The sequence below is a fragment of the Medicago sativa genome, chromosome 6 (genome assembly GCF_051527215.1).
Source record: "Medicago sativa cultivar Bolivia chromosome 6, Bolivia_mono, whole genome shotgun sequence".
Taxonomy (NCBI): domain Eukaryota; kingdom Viridiplantae; phylum Streptophyta; class Magnoliopsida; order Fabales; family Fabaceae; genus Medicago; species Medicago sativa.
In genome coordinates, this window is record NC_140754.1 from 14493367 (window position 1) to 14506355 (window position 12989).

Consider the following 12989-nt stretch of genomic DNA (forward strand, 5'->3'; position numbering starts at 1 on the left):
AACCATTTCCACAGCAAAATGGTTTTGGAATTCTGGTATAGTGATGATGACGGTGTTGATGATGAGATTGAAGATTCTGGAAACCATTTCCACAACAAAATGGTTTTGGAGTACAACTCGCAGAAACCATTTCCACAGCAAAATGGTTTTGGCATTCTGGGCAATGCTCTAATGGATTGCTTTTTTTCCCCCTTTAGGAATATCATAACAGAAGAGAAGGAGAGAGCACAAACAAAGATTCAGAAGTTCTTAACGGCATTATAACTATTGTAAGGCTTAATAGTGTAAACTTGGAAGTGATTATTATTTTTCTTCTTTTGAGTTTATAAGGATATAATGATATTTCAATTGAAATGTTTTCCAAATTCAAAATATTCTCCACCATTAATTAAACAGCAGTTACATATAACAAATCACGATATGATCAAACCAAATAGTTGACAATAATCACATTCTATTTGAATAAAATGGTACTACCACCTTCCAATCACCCTTGCAATCATATGTTTGAATTTCTTAATTTGTTTTGTCATGAGAAACAACATCAGTCACGCTCACATCATAAACTTTCAACCAAAATGGCTCGCCTAATTAATGGTGTGCCTTACTGGTTATGAAGAACAAGGATGCGAACCTGGAATGCTTTTTATGGAAATTGGAAGTTAGCTCTGATGTTTATTTATGGTTGTTGAGAACGAGAGGATAATTGAGAAAGAAACACTGATATGTGGTTGTTGAGATTATAGTCACATACAATTTCTGTCACAACTTTGATTTATGTAGTTATACAGGATAATATATTTTCTTTCCTTTTGAGTTTCTAATTGTTTTGTTTTATTCTGTTTGGTTCTTTTTGGGGTGTAGGAAGTAATTATGTTGGGATTTATGCACGGTGCATAAGGATTTCCTTATGCACCATAACCACTCCCGAGTTTAACTTCTAGATTTGATTTTAGCCTTGAATTTATTGTGTAGTTCATGTTTACCTAAATAGTATATCCAAACATGAAAGGTTGTGGGCCTGTTTGCACAGACTTATAACAGACCTAGTTCTCGCTCTTGCACGGAAGGTTGTCGGTCAGATGAATTTGTTGACCATTTATTCTTGGATTGTGATTGATTTGATAAAGTCTGGGCTCTAATTTTAAATTGGTTCGGTACTTATATTCTAGTCGTGCCACCTAGTTTAGCAAAGTTTGGTTGTGTTGTAAAAGGATTTAGTCAGGTCATCATCTTATTAGGTACGCATGTCTTTGAAGTATTTAGAAGAAGAGAAAATGCTCATGTTTTTTTTTCGCAATAAGGGGCATTCAATTCATCAAGCGTTAGTGAAAAATTATTTCCAACAAAAAGATTTATTTTTATTTCTCCGATTTTAGAAATATTACATGAGAGGAATGTGACTCCATTGAAAATTAGATCAGAGCCCTGTTGACGACACATTACACATTATTATAGTCAATAAAAAATATTAGATATTATAGTTATATTAGTTTTTGAAGTTGTGAGTGCAGAAAAATTTGGGGGATAGAAATTGAACATCTATGCTAATTTGACCTTGTGGCATGTAATTAGACGTGTCAAATGAGCCTGTCCGACCCAATCCAAGACACCTGACTACATAGATGGTGTAGTTAGGCCCACTTATAATTAGGCCGCATATTTTAGACCCGACCCAATCCATCCGGGCCATGGATCAACCCAACCCAACCCATTTTATTTTCCTTTTTTGATTTATTTACTCTTTTTTAAGTCTTTTTTTTATATACTAGTTCCTCACAATTATCTAATTGCTAGAGTATGACTTGTTGGACATAATACTGTACATAATCTTTACATTAACATTGAATAGTAATTAAACTATAGATTTATCCATTTTAATTAAGTTAACATATTTTAAATATATTTTTATTACTATTTTTTAAATTAGTTGATAATTTTTTTTAAAATATGTAATATTTTTTTAACAAAAATCAAGTGAAAATCTTGATAGTGGGCCGGCCCAAATCCTGGTGGCCTAGCCTGGCCGGATCCAATTTTTATATGGGCAAAATTGGCTAGGACTAAAAAAGTTCGACTACATTTGGGCTAACTTTTTTTGAGAATTGAGACCTGAATCAAAATTTGAGCTAATGGGTCAACCTGTTTATCCATCCATTTTTACACAATAGTGTCCGTAATCATCACACTTGCCTATAAATACACTAATGTTGTTCATTTTCTGCCATTTCACAAAATATTTCTCTCTCATCTCCTCTCTCAAACCTGCAACACACACACACTCTCTCTCTCTCTCTCTCTCTCCCCCTCTCTCTCACACACACACACATCTTTATCAAAAATTTCTTAACCACCATTTCTTCAATCCAAGCTTGCCAAAGTGTTATATATCAACTCATCTAAAATCTCTCTCTCTCTCTCTCTCTCTCTCTCTCTCTATATATATATATATATCTATCTCTCATCTTTATCAAAATTCTTATCCACCATTTCTTGGATCCAACCTTGACAAAATGATAGATCAACTCATCTAAACTCAAGTTCAATCTCTTGTTCGAAGGTAAATCAAGAAAATCCCATATTATATCATTTGTATTGGTCGAACCCCTCAAATGGGTTTTAGGTGTAGCTTTTCAATTTTTCTTGTTTATTCCTTTGTAAAAGTGATAGATCGGGAAATAGCGAGTATAGATCTCGACGAAAATTTTAAATTTGAGCAAAAAAATCAGTCAAAATGTTTGAGTTGTTGAAAAAGTCTTAGAAAATTCTTTTATTCACGCGAAAGAGCTTGTATTTACCTGATCTATTGATCTGACAATGAAAAAAAATTGAAAAAAGTGATATGGTAGGGTTTATGTGGTTTGAATCTTATTTATTGTTTTGGGACTCAGAAGTTTTAAATTTTGCTTTATATATCAAAGATAGATATATCTGTATGTTCTAATCGATAAAAATTGACATATGATGTGCTATCAAAGGTTAAAGATTCAAAATTTTAGAGTCAAAATACTATTTTAAAAATGTTAAGAAATATATATATATATATATATATATATATATATTGAGTCATTGTTGACTCTTGAAAATGAGTATTTAAAGTGTTGGATTTAAAATGATAAGTTGTTGGTGAATTTTTTATTGTTGTGCAGACAGGAAATTGTTCGTAGAACATTCATTCTACTTCATTGTTTGTTTACCTTTAATAATATTTTCTGTCTTTTTTTCTTCCTTTGTCTTCTTAATAATATTTTTTATCTAGTTTATGTGGTTTGGAGTTTTCTTAATTTATTCAGGAGGCTAAGGAGTTATATTCATGATTAAAATGTAAACTTTGGAGGAAAAAAGAAAGAAATAAAATGCAAAGTTTCTGGAGCTAAGGAAAAGATACGTAACTAATAGTGCACGCAACAACAACAAACATTAAAAAGGTAATCTCTATTATATTTTAATTAAACAACATTTTCTTTATTTATGCCATTTGAATAAGTTTCTCCTGCAACATATTAGAACAATATTATGACATGTATAAAACTAGAACTTTTGTATTTGTTTTTCTCAATTTAGTTATGAAAAGAATATGTGTTATACAACTCAGTTTTTTATATTTCAAACAATTAATATACTATCATTTTCCATTAAAAAAATATTCTTAAGATTCTTTTATATGATACTTGAACTTTCTCTCTCGAAGTTTCAAAGTGAAGCTCTAACAATTGATCTTACACCTAATTGACTCATTATAACCATCAAAATGGTGAATGAGGTGCAACATTGAGACTTTTCATCAGACAAATAATTATATGATTAGAAATGATTATGGTTAAGTATATAGGGTAGAGGCTTATTGCATATAAACAAACAAGGGACTATTGTCTGTGTCCAAGACTTTGACAATCACGCACATCCTAAATCAATCTTAATTTAATTTCTATACAAATTTATTTTGGACATAACAAATATTCAATATATATTAAGTATTATTAGTCATCACCTATGAAATATACACACACACACTGAGATAAAAAAGATAAAAATTGAATAAAGTTCATTTACTTAACATAAATTTTGGGATTTCGCACGATAGATGTATAACGTTGACATAACAAATTAAACTGTTCGGAAGGACAATAAAGAGTGATTTGGTCAGCAAAGTTAGAGATCCAACTTAGTTATCTGATCATCTAAGGCAAATAATATTTATAATTTCTGCAGGAAGCAATGACTACATCAACAACTATCTTTAACCTCGGTTTTATGTAAGTAATAACAAGTTATACCAACCTATGCCTTTTGTTGAACACCTCATAGAAATTTATTAGCAACCACTTAATGTACAAACTCATCTCTTTGTATAAGAGATGAGTTTTTACTTTAAGTTGTTGCGAAAAAATTTCTATGAGGTGTTCAACAAAAGGCTTAGGTTGGTATAGCTTGTTGCTGACATAAAACTGAGGTTGAAGATAGTTGTTTATGTAATCATTGCTTCCTGCAGAAATTATAAATATTGATTGCCTTAGATGGTCCGATAACTTAATTGGATATCTAACATTGCTGGACAAATCACCTTAATTACCCTTCCAAACAGGTTAATTTGTTTTGCCAAAGTTATGCATCTGTCTTGCAAAATCGACAAAAAATTTGTTAAGTAAATAAACTAATTTATTCAATTTCTATTTATTTTTCATCTCATTAATGATATATATTACATAGTGGATGACTGATAATACTTAACATATACTAGATATTTGTTATTTATTTTTCATCTCATTAATGATATATATTACATAGTGGATGACTGATATATAATACTTAACATATACTAGATATTTGTTATGTTATTTCCAAAATAAATTTGTGTACAAATTAAAATAAGATATAAAAGTGAAGCAGCTTGACACATTCGGAAGCATAGGCTAGCAGTCGCTAAACCTAGATTGAAAAGAACCAAGTTTGCAAGCAACAAACTTGTAAAAATAGGGTTCCAGAATCCACCAGAAATTGAGAAAAACTCTCTAAAATATTATTGAATGAATAAAAGCATTCACTTAGGCTACAACTATTAAGCTTAAATAGGAAAATAACAAAACCCTAATGGACCGAAAATAACAAATTGAAAATAAACAAACAAATAATAAAATTAGGCTAAAATAATTAATATACCAATAAAACCCTCCTACATCAGTCTCCTCCACCTCTGAAGAACTTGACCCGAGTTCTTATTCTGATAAAGAGTTGTCCATTCATTGTTGACTCATTCAATGAACAAGAGACTACGCTTCTGCATCCCATTGAGTGAAATGCAAAGATGGTTTGATTTGAAAAATATAGCAGTTGCCTTTATCCCATTGAAGAAATGTAGTAGCATGCCGAATACACTCTAAATCCATCATTTTAGCCTCTTGTAGTTTGTATTATGGAACAGTATGTCCATCTCCCTTTATGGTCAGAAAAGTAAGACTGTGGTCATATCCTTGAGTATACCCAACAACTTGACCACTGGATAACCATGGCCTCCATTCATCAACAATCTTGTATCCAATTGATCTTGTCCATGCTTGACTCCCCGGAAATGGAACACACATGTCATGATAGCATGGTTATGGTTTTAGAATGTTATATACGTTCAACCCATTAATGCCCTCATCAATTTTTGCAAGCTTGTTTGTACAATCATCTTAAGTGAATTATAAAAATTCCCATCACACTTGAAGTTAACCTCCTCAAACAATTCATCTGGGATAAGACCCATCCCGTGTACAAATGAAATGAAAGCATTGTCATCAATTTGTTCATCTGTAACATCAATTTGGTACTGATGAATCTCCCTTTTTGAGATTTGTTAACACTCTATCTCCAATAAAATTTGTCAAGGCTTCATACGACACATGATTACATAATTGGAAACGGTGTTACAGATGAACAAATTAATGACAATGCTCTTATTCCATTTGTACATGGGATGGGTCTTATCCCAAATGAATTGTTTGAGGAGGTTAACCACGAGTGTGATGGGTATTTCTATAATTCACTTAGTGATAATTGTACAAACAAGCTTGCAAAAATTGACGAGGACATTAATGGGTTGAACATATACTAGACCGTTTACCCGTGCTACCGCACGGGTCATTTACATTGAAAAATAATATATGAAAATAAGAGAGCTTTGAAGTGTTGTGCTATCCAAAAGTTCTTACAAATACCTTAAAGTTTTGACTATAAAGTGCATAAAAGAATGAATTTATAGACCAGGGAATGATTAACTCTAAATAATTAATAGGTTGAAAAAAAGGATATGGAAGGGAAACTTAAAATCAAAATGAGAACTCCAACCACTCATTCCTTGTTTCAAAACACCAAACAATGTTTAATCAACAAATGAGGTTCTAAGGTAAAGATCGTTCACTCCATTTTGATGAAAGGTAATAATAGGAATTAAAATTAACTAAGCAAATGTTTCAGTAGTGATAGATAAACTACATCCTACATAGACTAATGAGCTAAGTGTGTCTTATAGAATTCCTTCGTTGATGAAACTTTATTAAGTGAGAAAGAAAAATTAAATTAAATTAAATATAGAGGGGTTTGAGGGGCATCTCCTAAAATTACACTATTATAGGAAAAACATTTTGTCATTAGATCAAATGAATAATAGCCTTTATACATTTAATCTTAACCATATTCATGAATTTGAGACTGGCATGTCAGGTTTGCAGTGTGAGGTAACTTTCATTCACATATAATTCCAGAGAAGATGCTTGTTTAGAATTATCCCATCAAACCCTCTTTGTATCCAAATTGGAACATAGTGATGAATTTTTCATCGGTGTGCTTCAACTAATGCTGGTCCAAAAAATAATGCTTCTCCTCGAAAGTTAATCCAGAAAGATATATATATAGCATCCAAAGCTATTCAAGATAAATAGGTCAATATATGGGCAAAATTGTTCAAAGCAGTGACAGTCATGAATCCCTCCAAGCCTTTCTCAATCACAAATACCTCCAAGATCAGACCACATCGAACGAACAATTTGAATCGCTGAACTCAAGCAATAAAAACCACCTACTGAAAGCCATTAATAGAATAAAAATTAAGATATTGCTTTTATATATATGTTAATCAAAGCGTAAGATACTTTTTTGATATAATATCAGTTCAGCCACATTTGTCATGCCAATATGATATGAACTAAACTACAGTGCACAAACCCATGCTTTCCTATATCATCATTTAAATTCTTTGTAGGTAACATTTCATATCCTTAAAAAAAGTTAGAAGTTGAGATGTGTCATTAAAGGATCCTGAAATAAAAGTCACACTTCAGAAAAACATATCAAGTTTTATATCAAGTTTTATCTTGCACATAGACTTGGTCAAAAACAACAGCTTGAGTCTTGAAAGTATCAAAATAAAACTAAGAATTTTCTGATGTGCATGTGCAATAAATTCACTGTCCTCTGCATAAGAAAATCTCAATGTAAAAAAATCAAATTCAGTTTAAGCTTCTATACTATAGTCAACAAAAAGTTATCAAGATCATATTTGATACACCTATTAAGCTACATGAGTTAATGAAAGGTAAACTCAACAAACACCAACTTTTAATATGCAACATGCTCAGACTGCAAATCAAATAATAAGTTCAATGCAATTTGTTATCATCTCTAAAAAAATTGAAGTTCCACTTAAATATGATGGTGATGCACAAATTGATGATAAAACCAATAAGAAAGTAGAGGATCATCTTCAGAAAATACACTTTATATTCACCAGTTTTCTTTGAGCATGCATTTCAATCATTAGCTAACAGGCCTTCGATCAAATATCAGTTTGACCTTTGAATCCAATGTCAATACTTCACACCTAAGCTAATCAAATTACAAAAATGATATCAAGTACTTTAATCAATAACTTTTATTAGCACCTAAGGAACTAATATAGATGATTCATATACACTAATATAATGACCTGCACCACAATATAAAGTCCAACTATCACAATTTAGCTGTCAATAATTAAGATGCAAATATATGTCCATTATGTACATTAAATAGGCATCAGTTTGAACACATCTTGCTCTATCATTAATAGATATACACCAGTTATTATGTTAACTCATTGTTTCAACTCTTAACTCAGTTCACAAATGCTTTGACTAATGGATTTCTAGCGAGTTATTTACTCATGCAATCAAAGTAATTGATATTACTATACTCAAACGTAAGAACATTAAAATTGTACTTTAGAACACCAAAGTCAAGCTTGCTCTAACCAAAAATTAGACTTGATGAGAAGCAATTTAAATTGCAGTTTGATCTTCATGGTTTCAGACAATATGAATGACTTACCAGTTACCACGAACTTGATTAACAACAATAACTAAAGCTAGTGTGGTATTTCAAACGAAGGTCGTTTATCTTCCTCTCCATATCAGTAGCTTGATTGGGGTACAAAGGTGCTGCAAATATCACGCAAGTTAAGAAGATTAGAAGACAGGAATATAAAATTTATTGAAAATGACATGATGAAAATATTTGTGATGAACTTTGAAGAGTTACCAATTAACATATGATATGAAAGCATTGCTTGAATTTTATGGTGGTGAGCCATGAATGATCAATAGTAATGGACGATGGAGCAGATTGAAGGATGAATGCTTGAATATATAGAAGGCTCACAACTCTTGATCTTTTGCAGCCAAATATTGGAAAACGGCAAATCATTGAATACAACTTTGGAATACCAATATACACAATGAATCATAAAAGTTTAAAATATTTACCATTGTTTTTCTGTTACACATACAATCCTCCTAAAATGAAATTTCACACGCTCATTTACATAAGGAATTGTACATACTACATCTATGTAATAAGTCACACAACCATTTTTTTTTATCATTGTGGAATTGAAAGATTGAGAAGAATCTTGAAAAGTTGGCACTCAAAGTAAGCACACAATAAAACATTAAAAAGCTCTCCAGAAAAAATAAAATAGGAAAAGGGGTGCTCTGTTTCATCTTTGATAACAACTTTTATAGGAAAAAGAAAGAATGATAATAGAAATGATCTTGCAAGAATGGCCTTTGTACAATTACAAAGTGTAACCGAGACATATGAAATAAAAGACAATTGTTTTGTAACATACAATGACAATGCATGCCAATTAATATGTAACGGAAATACATAAGAGATGTGGGAAATCAATGCATATGATTGCTTGCATTCCTCAAATATAGTCGTTTTGAAACTGAATCATCTGTTGTGATTCAATGCATATGATTGCCTACATGCGTTTTGAAACTGAATGAATTGAGCTTCTTGAATTGTGCTTGCATTAAATTAAATATGGGAACACCAAAGAGTCCTTGGCGCCAATAGTTGTAGAATTAGGGTTGGCAACTTTTCTTAACATTGTTATTAGTATTAGAAATAAGTTTGATAACTTCTGGAACCAAGCTATCATGACACTGTTCCATTTACGTGGAGTCAAGCGTGGACAAGATCAATTGGATACAAGATTATTGATGAATGGAGGCCATGGTTATCCAATGGTCAAGTTGTTGGATATACTAAAAGATATGACCACAATCTTACTTTTCTGACCATAAAGGGACCTAGACATACTGTTCCGCAATACAAACCACAAGAGGCTAAAATGATGAATTTAGAGAGTATTAGGCATGCTACTACATTTCTTCAATGGGATAGAGGCAACTGCTATATTTTTCAAATCAAACCTTCTTTGCATTTCACTCAATGGGATCCAAAAGGGTCGTCTCTTGTTCATTGAAGGAGTCAACAATGAATGAACAACTTTTTATTATTAGGGTTTTGTTATTTCCCTATTTAAGCTTAATAGTTGTAACATAAGAGGTATCTTTTATTCATTCAATAATATTTTAGAGAGTTTTCTCAATTTCTGGTGGATTCCGGAAACCTATTTTCACAAGTTTGTTGCTTTCAAACTTGCTCTTCTTCTATCTAGATTTAGCACTTGCTAGCCTACGCTTCCGACTGCGTCACAACTAAAGCTCATACCGAGTTGCTTGAGGCTATGGGCTCAATTCGTAACCGTATGTTGTGATGTTTGAGTTTATCCTATGTTCTCCCCAACAGTCAACTTCATGCTTTAAGTTTTTTAATCCAATTCTCTCAATAATATTTAGGACATTGTGTCTAATCGAAACAATATCTATCCATCAAATTATAAATGGCATGGCGTTGGTAGAAAGGTTAATATTTGCAAAAATAAAAAATTCTTCAAAATTTTTTTTTTTTTTTTGCAAAAATCAAAAACATTTGTTGGTATTTCATATAAGAAACATAAACTTTAGCAATTAGAATTGGTATGATATATATTAATCTTCAATGCTATTATTATTTTAAATCTTATATATATTCTCAAAAGATTGCATTGACTTACTCAAATCTTATAACTATTAATTTGTTTAAATTTATCAATTTCTAATGACAAATGTGATTATTGCATGAGAACTTACTTTCTTATCGAACAATCTAGACTTAGTTTGGTAAACATACATATGCATTTATTTAAAGAAATATATAAAATGTATAAATCTATGGTCACTCTTTCTCGTAAGTAATCAATATTTCTGCTATTAATTGTTGATATGTTTTTTTTTATATTGAATACATTAAAAATTACAACAAAAATTCTTGCCTGAATGAGTGTACATTCGTTAAACAGTCTTATAGACCAGATAATGCACCAGCTGATTCATAGAAATTTTTAAATTACCTTTTTTGTTAAACTTAATGAACTTTGAAATCCAAGAATATTTTGCAAATAAATACGCTTTACTCACAAATCCAATCATATTTCATTATTGATGTAAGTATCACAAATAATTTTCACAATGACCATAGTGAGTTTTTCTTTGATTTGAAGTCACTATAATTTCATGCTATTAAACATCAGCTATATTAGGATGATCATAAATGTGAATAATAAATCATGTTTTTTTTGTTGATGGATGTGAATAATGTAGAAAGAATATGTCCCTCCTACATAACATGAAGTGATGTTTTTTTTTTTTTTGTTATTGTTGAGAGGAAGATGAGTGACGTCTTGGTTTTCTCACTAGGTTCATATTTGTCTAATCATATTTCACTATTTAGACATTCGTAGAGATATTTTATGAACTCAAAATTGACATAACATTATGACTTAACTGATTACATACGAAAAAAAGTTTTACAATATTAATGCATAGAAAATAATCTCTTAAACAAAATTGGATTTCTCATAATTTTTCTAGTAATAATAAATAATCCATATATTTTATATATAAATAAAAAAAAGAGTCAAATGTATTTGGTTTAAATTTGAATCAAATAAAATTGACTTTTTCTTATAATTAAGACTAGATGAATAATTAGGTAACAACTAAATGAAAACTCTTAAATGGTCAAAATAATAATATCCTCAAATTAACATTATAAAAACAATAAAATATATTATAAAAAAAACATTATTAAAATATTTGTTATATCTTAATTATAAAAACATCAATAAATTTAAGTAAAAAACAATGTCAATTGTATTTGGTCTAAATTCGTACCAATTGCATTTTACATTTTCATATCACTAAGACTAGTTCAAGTATTAATAGCCTTAGTGTCTCACAGGTTCGTTCAATCCAAACCAAAATATCTCCCTCCACTCTCTCTCTCCCTCCCTCCCTCTCTTAGCTTGCTTGTGTTGTGAGAGTCCAATCCAAAACAATGTAAGCTATTCTGATTCAATCAATTACCAAAAAACATGGAAATCAATTCATCTTCACCACAACTCAAGACAATTCTTGTCACCAGGTTGGTTTTCTAAGCTTCTTTGAATTTTTTATATTAACTCATTTTTGTTTTTTGTTTATTTGATTCATCTCCTTGTATTGTTGGAAGATACAACTGGATGAACACATATTAATACACATAAATTATATTTATTTGTGTTGTTGGTTGATATAACTGGACGATTACATGTTAGTGCTATATAATAATTTTTTAGTCCTTCAAAAAAAAAAATTTTTTTAGTAAAAAAAAGTACTATATAGTAATTAACAATGTATATTTGTCCGGTTCATATCCATGTAGCACTGACATGCAGTTACATATATGTTGAACGTAATTTGTGTCTGTTTAATTCATGCATGGGAAAAAGGGACAAGAAGTAGACATGTTGAACGATTAGAAGTTGTTGCTGCACATGTATTAGGAGAATATTGATTTACGCATTCCAAATACAGTTTACGCAGACAATGATACGAATGGCCTCTCTGAAATGTTAGAGAAATGGTTGGAGAAGAATATATTTGGACTAGATGTTGAATTTGTGCAGGATATATTGAAACAACTTTGCGTGCAAGACACTTTGGAATATGAACTTTTGAGTATAGTAGAGATAATATCTAGTCATTAACAACGGTGGAAAATGGTTACCTAGATGTAAATGTAAAGGTCAATCAAAATATCAAGATGAAGAAGACGTAGTTCCAAGTTTATATAAAAGGCATATGAAGGCAAGATTTACAAAAAAAGTTAGTTATGAAAGATTGATCTCCACCTCCCAGGAAACCACTATGCTCTAGGGCAATTACTGAACTCATTGGTGACATTTTTCAGGTATATGTATCTCTGTCGTGAAACTCATATGAGTTTCACGGAAGACATCTATACATTAACCAGAAAAAATGTCACCAATGAGTTCCGTAGGAGCCCTAGATTAGAGTCGTTTCCTATGAGGTTGACATTGGTCTTCCATAATTAACTTTTTTCGTAAAGTTGTCATCGCAACCATTTTCTTCATGTATTTCATTCATGTATTAAACTAGAACTTGTGTACTTACTTTCCTTATTAAATTTTGAAAAGAATGACAGGTTGAGTTCTAGAACCGTGTTTTCATATTTCAAATATTCATTTATTGAACACCATCACAGTGTTCACATTGTTGTGCATATATCTACAAGAAATG

The 12989-nt window shown here is 30.8% G+C and overlaps 2 long non-coding RNA genes across 4 annotated transcripts; one reads left to right on the forward strand and one right to left on the reverse strand.

Annotated features, from left to right (window-relative positions):
* Positions 1 to 2511: 2511 nt before the first annotated feature.
* Positions 2512 to 11825, forward strand: LOC146913077 (uncharacterized). The gene is made up of 3 exons (XR_015013185.1): positions 2512 to 2560; positions 3338 to 3428; positions 11650 to 11825. It is a non-coding gene; the product is annotated as an uncharacterized LOC146913077 (long non-coding RNA).
* Positions 6509 to 8989, reverse strand: LOC146913078 (uncharacterized). Of its 3 annotated transcripts, none has more exons than XR_015013264.1 (4): positions 8557 to 8989; positions 8347 to 8456; positions 7769 to 7866; positions 6509 to 7063 (listed from the first exon to the last, which is right to left on the reverse strand). It is a non-coding gene; the product is annotated as an uncharacterized LOC146913078 (long non-coding RNA). The 3 variants fall into 3 exon arrangements; XR_015013263.1 differs by having other exon boundaries at positions 7756 to 7866; XR_015013262.1 differs by lacking the exon at positions 6509 to 7063 and having other exon boundaries at positions 7085 to 7866.
* Positions 11826 to 12989: the final 1164 nt, after the last annotated feature.